The 7,362-nt window shown below is 36.9% G+C and overlaps 1 long non-coding RNA gene across 1 annotated transcript; it reads right to left on the bottom strand.

Moving 5' to 3' along the window:
* Positions 1–1,340: 1,340 nt before the first annotated feature.
* LOC125575748 lies at positions 1,341–5,815 on the bottom strand. Its single transcript, XR_007314321.1, has 2 exons — positions 2,532–5,815; positions 1,341–1,719 (listed from the first exon to the last, which is right to left on the bottom strand). It is a non-coding gene; the product is annotated as an uncharacterized LOC125575748 (long non-coding RNA).
* Between the last annotated feature and the right edge of the window lie 1,547 nt (positions 5,816–7,362).

Raw genomic sequence — 7,362 nt, 5'->3', positions numbered from 1 at the left:
AAGTATTCCGCAAACACACCAAATTCTAACTGCAGACCCATTCGTACAAATCTCTTAAAACCGCTAGAAACCCTATCATCCGCATCCGCAAACTCCCGCAACCGTAGTCGCTGCGTTTGAACCATTCATGCCCTACGTAGGATTATAGAAATTATAAACATGAAATTTGTGTGTAGATTAGTGTGTATTAGTACATTTATCTCTCTCCTCTTCTGTTTTGCTAGTCTCTCTCCGAACTCCTCTTCCTACATACATGAATGTTTTTTTTTAAATGGAGGTCTCATTTTTGTTCGTTTAGCACATACAGCTTCATGCGGCTACGGCTGCGGATGATGCTTCGTCTGCGGCTGCATCATATTCTTCTGGTTGTTGTTTATTTCGCAGACGCAGCCACAAACACTGTCTCAGCCGCAACCGCAGATTATTGTTCGTTTAAAAGACGCTGGACGTGGATGCTGACGCTAGAAGCAAATTTACTGTTATTTATTTGGCAGACGCTGCAGCTATTTTTATTTAATTCATATTTTATTTTTATAAATTTGTATAATTGTACTTTTAATAAATAATATATAGTTTAATATATATTTACATCCATAAAATATTATATTTAATTGGTAATAAATATTTAGTCAAAAATAAAAATATAACAAAAACATTTGTCATAAATCATTAGCTAAATAAAAACAAAATGATATATCAAAATATTGATCACAAAACAAAAAACTAAATAATACATTAAGTCTTAAATAAATAAACAAATATTTCAATATCACATAGAAATGATAATCAAAGTTATAAGCCAAAAAAACCTAGTCATTAATTAATATATTTAATATGGTAAACGGTATGTTCATATACAATATGTCCAGTCCACCACCACCCCCATCATTATCATCTTCTTCTTCTTCTTCTTCTTCTTCTTCTTCTTCTTCACCATCTAAAAACAAAGATGTAATGAGAATCGAATTACAGAGACACCTAAACCAAATGAGGTGATGCAAACACAAACCATTTCTTGGAAGGCAGCAAGAAAATGAGCTCAAGCTGCCTTATCCCTGGTTTTCATTTTTTTGGCCATTGAAGCATTTCAAATCAGCTCGTATTAACTAGCTATGTAACCATTCTTTGCTTTACTAATATATATAACCTTTGTCAAACATTCTTTGGAGAGTGCACGTGCCCTCATTGTTATCAAAACAAACACCAAATTAGTTTTTAATATAACTGACAACAGAATCATATGCCGAGAGAAATTCAAATTTGTTTTTTGCAACAGTTTTGAGACCATGACTGAAGAATTTGAACCGACCGGTTTTGGTATAATCTGGATCAAACCTAAATGAACCAACAAACACATACACTGCTGAATACTCAAAGAAGCAATATGCAGAAGCAGTAAGAAGCATTTGTCACAATCACAAAACAACTAAACATTGTGTCCCTATGTATAACAAATGAAAAGGAATCTGCTCTAATAAACAAAAGAGAACACACAATTTTTTATATCATTCATCTTCTTTCACTTCCTTCATCTCCAAGCAGATACTGAGTATAGAGGTCGATCTTGCCAACAAACCATTGCACACCCGGTCTCTTCTTTGATCATATACCCATCAAAACCATAGCCTTGAAGCAACCTCCTAGCCTGCAAGCTCCTTGTATAGTCTCGACCAAGCTTGACGCCACTCCTATTGCTTGAACCGTTGTTTGCTTTGAAAGCTTCATATACTCACAAAGAGAGAACATAACATAAGTCAGATTCAATCGTCTGATCCAAACATCAAGCATAGAGATGTTATCATGATTTTCATGCAGCCATAACACTATTGCTCCATATAGGCCTTGAGAAACTTAAGAGAAACAGATGCATTCAACAAAGATACTCATTGAGCTCTAAACAAAGCTAAACTATCAGTCACCAACTAAGCAAACAACTAGATGAAACACACATCGTTCAAGTAACAAAGAAACTAAGAGTGAAACTGTATCAAATGAGTGTGAGGTTTTGGCATCATTCTTAAACTGTATCTCCAAAAATTAAACAAAGAACCTCACCAGTATTGTTCCTTGCTTCCAAAGTGGCAACAACCTCTAAGCAGTTCTCAATAACTGGGATCTTAGCCTACCCATTTCATCAAGACTTAAGATATCATAAAGTGTAAAGTCTTTGAAGACAACTAGTACCATCATACATACATACGTACATACACATCACACCACTAAGGATCTCTCATCATGTATACACTTATATACGTACAAAAAAACATGTCTTTACCAACTAGAACCAACCAAAACACATATACCAACCATTGGCAGAGATGAAACACATCGTTCAAGTAACAATTGAACAAGAGCATAATCTAATATCTCATTTGTTTTTTTTTGCAGACAATGATTCTTATAAACAAGGAAAGGTGAAAATGAAGCTGGAACAAGATGACACGACAAGTTATGCTCAGAAACTTTAAGGCTCTTGGATCCAAAACCCATTCTCAAAAACTCATATGAAACACAAAAACAGAGACAGTTACCTCAACAGAGAACAATGACGAGAAAAGGAAGAGATGGGTTTCGTCGAAGAGCTTGAGGACAAAGAGATGAGAGAGCTCGAGGTCGAAACTGTGTCTATTCGGAGAAGACAGAGCTCGAGGACGAAACTGTGGTGACAAAGCTCAAGGAGAGAGCTCATGGCTGCGTTGTCTATTCGGAGAAGACGAGTTGGAGATCTCCGTCTATTCTTTTTTTTTAACACAATCTGCGTCTATTCTGAAGAGAAAGCTGCATCTAATTAGATTTAGTTTTTTTTTAATAATGAGATAGTGTAAGGGCAAATATGTAAGTTATATTTTCTGCCGTAGAATTTTTGACCTTGATGCTAATTTACAGCGTTCAAAATTTATTAACGCTGGATGCTGCGGCGTTCGGACGCAGATAGCTGACGTCTGCCAAACGAACAAAAATATAGCCGCAGCCACAAGAATCTGCGTATGCCAAACATCATTATACATACATGAATGTTTAATTTAAAATGGAGGTTTCATTCAAATGTTTCACAAAAAATGCCCACAGACCGGGCGGGAAACAGCCATAACCTGCCCCAAGTTTGGTCATATGTTCAATTCATACCCAAAGTATAGGAGGGTGCGAAAACATACCTAAAGTTTCAAATAATTCAAGCTTCATATCCAAAGTTTATTTTTTATGCGAAAAACTGCCAATTAGCCACATGGCTAACGGATTATTCACAGACAAAGAAGGATATCCACGTAAGCAACGACGTCGTTTTGGTTGACAGAATATTTAACCCTATACAGAGGGAACGGTGTCGTTTTGGCGGAGAGCTTGAAAAAGATGTATCGGAGTCTCCTTCTTCGACAAAAAGTTGTATTGGGACTCTTAAAAGACAAAAAAGCTGTGTTATAAGAGTTTTTGCTAGATAAAATTGGTTTGAGTTTGACAAAATAGTCAATTTACTAACATAAATATTGCATTACAAAGTCAAACACCAATATCAAAAGAGTTAGAACAACATTGCCGATCATAACATAAAAGTCATACATAACCTAAACACTACTCTTCTTCTACTGCCTCTTTCAACTTCATATTGACCAGAATAAACAAACTTCAGTGTCCAGCACCATTCTTCTAACGTCTCTTCTATTAGTGATGGACCTAACTCACACCTAAAACCTAGCTCAAGAGTAGAGGATTATCCATACACATATATACTGCCCAAAGATCATTATATTGATCGATGTGGGACTTTAATAGCCCCTCTCGAGATGTGGATGGGAAACGGTCCAGTGGAAACAGCCCAAGCCCAACATCTCGGAAATACCACAACAAAATGGGTCATTTTTACAGGGTACATAAGTAGGAAACAGTTTATATGGGAAATAATCTGCTGGGCTTAACCATGGGTTCTGATACCATATTAGTGATGGGCCTAACTCACACCTAAAAGCTAGCTCAAGAGTAGAAGATTACCAATACACATATATATTGCCCAAAGATCATTATATTGATCGACGTGGGACTTTAATATCTTCTAACTTCACACTGTCCCGAAACAACACATTCGAAAACGAGACCAATAAGTTTTTAAGAATAACACCAATAACAGTCATAGAGAAAAAAATCAATAAAGGACACACTACCTTCAACCAAAATCCTAGTTTTGTGATGGTTGAGTTGGTCCTTCACTTTGACTTGGTCTAGATACTTGTTTCTTTGGCCTATAAACCGGACAGCCTTCATTTGGACAACTACGGCTATTGTAACATGAGATTTCACACCTTCCACAGTGTGAACTCCTTCCTTCCATAGAGAGCTTAATCATCTTTTTCTTAGGCTCCTGTAATCCTTTTCCTTTCTTTTTATTCTGTGGGGACTCATTCTTTCCTTTAATCCTCTTCTTTTTTTTTTTTTTTTTGTTGGCAGTGGAACATCTCTTGGTGGTGGTTCAATAGTTTTCTCCCCAAATGATCTCCAGAAGTTTATTCCATTCACGGGACGGATTGGATCGCTGTATTGCTGCCTCCAAGTCGATGTTAAGTACCAATGAGACACATATTGTAAAGGATCAAGCTACTTTTTCCCAATAACCCGCAAAGCATGTCAACAAGGAATACATGTCATGCTCCACCTCCTACAACCACAAGTCTTTGCAAGCATATCCACTGTATAAGTATGACTATTTTCCCTAACTTGATACACACCATTGCCACTAGGAACAATGCGACAGTCGAACAAATGCTTCTTCTCTTCCTTGATTGTTTCAACCACTTTTTCACTGTATTTTCCTTGCCACCTCAATGCATTAGTCTTTCTTGTATCTATACGGATCATAGCTGAACTTTCTCCAACATCTCCACTAATGGCATCTCTCGAGCAGTGTTGAGTGTATTGTTGTATGACCCATAAAAGTTGTTTGATAGATCTTCACACACCAAAGTTGAGCTGAAGAAAGCACGACTACAATTACTCGGATTCTTTGATAACACTGCTTCATACACTCCTGCATCAAACGCCTTCAGTGCTGTTAGAGCTCTATCATAGTCACCAATGTTGAAACTCTTTGCAACAGCCCAAAACAAGTATTTAGGCAATTCCTTTCCTGGATAAGATTTATCTCACTCAAATTACCCTAAGGAGTGAATTACTCTCTCAAATAAGAGGTTTAGTTGTAGTACTTAGGATCAAATCCACGAGGAGCTAGGGAACCTAATAAATCTAATCAGAGTGATTAATCTAGGTTTATTATGATTAAATGTAAAAAGCAGATTTGTGAGCAAGGCAGTTGCTCGATTGATTTGATTGGGTTTTTGGTGCTTTAGATGAAATAGCTAGACTTATGGTTTCTATTCAGGTAATCAGGATTATAATCCTACAGATACCTAACAAGTTGTATGCATGATGTTATAGAGCTCAAACACTTATAAATAAACTGACTGATGTTCGCTTTTAGGTTTGTTTATTGACCAGATATAACTGTCGATCGATGATTCTAGAGGAATATCGATCGACATTGATTGTTCTATAGGAATATCGATCGACACGTTCTTAGTCAAGCTTTACGCACGGGTTGAATTATGCTCACTAGGCTTCCTAGATCAGTTTTCGCCTTACTCTAGCAATCTTAACGCAATTAGGACGGATTCAGGGTGAGATGCAAGTGATGACTCCTAGGGCAAGTTCTAGCTAGCTAAACTAGAGACATACATTAATGAAAATCCTAATGATGAATATCACAGGTTAGCAATCTTTAGTTGGAGCTAATCACTCATAACCTATTTAAACCCTAAACCTAACAAAAGAACTACTCCAACATGGCTAAGCAATTCATAGCATCAATTAGGTATAAAACTGCATAGATAAATATATAGATATTAATGGAGTTCCAATCACAAATATTTTTGGATCTTCTCTCCAACTCTACTAAAATCGTAGAAAACCTTTGCTGTGAAGATAAGAAAACAAGAAAGCACACTTTGCCTCTAACATATTGTAAAACTATAAATATTAGGTTAAAATTCGTCAGGAGTAATCTTGTAATTTGGTGAAGTCTTGGGCTCTAAGTCGGCTTGAACCAAAACGGGCTTCTGCACGCTTCGCCGTTGATTCATGTCACAGAATGTGCATCGATCGATTATTGTCTCTGAATGTCGACCATTGGTCTTGCTCAATGGCCAGCTCAGATGATTTCTCCAATTATCTCCAAAATGCTCCAAAATCATCACTTTCTTCCAAATCACTCCTGATCTTATAAATATACTAAGTAGACTCTAAAACATAATAATTAGTTATTAAAACACTTATAAACCATGGCTAAAAGTGGGTAAAATCAATGGCCTATCAAAGATCTCCTTAGATTCCCGTAAATGTGGCGTGCACACATGCGATGCTACACTCTTGGCAATTCTTGGTCGACAGCAATAGGAAAACCCTGCCATTGGGAGCAAAACATCTTTAATCATACCTAAGAAGTTTTAACAGAAAAAAAAGTTGAAGATAGACCAACTTACTTTTTGTCTATCCGAGATTAGAGTGAAGCCTTGTCCATCCAACATGTTCAATTCGTGTTTAAGTTAATGAATAAACCACAACCAACTTTCAGTATTCTCCACTTGGATAACTGCCCACGCAACAGGGAGCAACTGATTGTTTGTGTCTTTCCCAACAGCTGCCAAGAATTGTCCTTGCACATTGTTCTTCAAGAAACACCCATCTATCCCAAATATTGGTGGGCAATGTGCAAGCCATATTCTTTTTCAGGAGGCTAAACAAATATATATATGGTCAAAGATCTCTTTACAATCTTCTTTTGTCACTGTCCCAACATCCACAGTAGACTCCGGATTACACTTAATGACCTATATTTTGTAATCCTTTAGCCTTGAAATTGCTCGTCATGTTCATCTTGAATCATCTGTGACACTTGTTTCTTAGCCTTCCTGCATAGATCATTTGAGACAATACGATTGTATTTCTCCTCCATCTTTTATTGCATCACCTTAGGCATGAGAGTAGGTTCTCTTCTTATGTTATTCAACAACAACTTTGCAATCATTCGACCTTTAACGACCCTGCTACAGCCATCTGGTATACAAGAATGCTCATCTTCGAACGTCTTGATCATGAACATCCCTACTGATCTCTCAAAGGAGCAGTAGATTCTGAATTTACAACTTTGATGCTCTTTTGTACTTACATTTCCATCACCATCCTGTTCAATATTATTGTTACCATCAGCTCCAGCAACATCGTGTTCATTATTGTTGCTACCATCATCTCCAGCAACATCGTGTTCATTATTGTTCCTACCATCATCTCCAGCGACAATTGCACACCTAAATTCAGATT

The sequence above is a fragment of the Brassica napus genome, chromosome A6 (assembly GCF_020379485.1).
Source record: "Brassica napus cultivar Da-Ae chromosome A6, Da-Ae, whole genome shotgun sequence".
Classification (NCBI taxonomy): domain Eukaryota; kingdom Viridiplantae; phylum Streptophyta; class Magnoliopsida; order Brassicales; family Brassicaceae; genus Brassica; species Brassica napus.
This window is presented reverse-complemented; position numbering and strand designations above follow the sequence as displayed.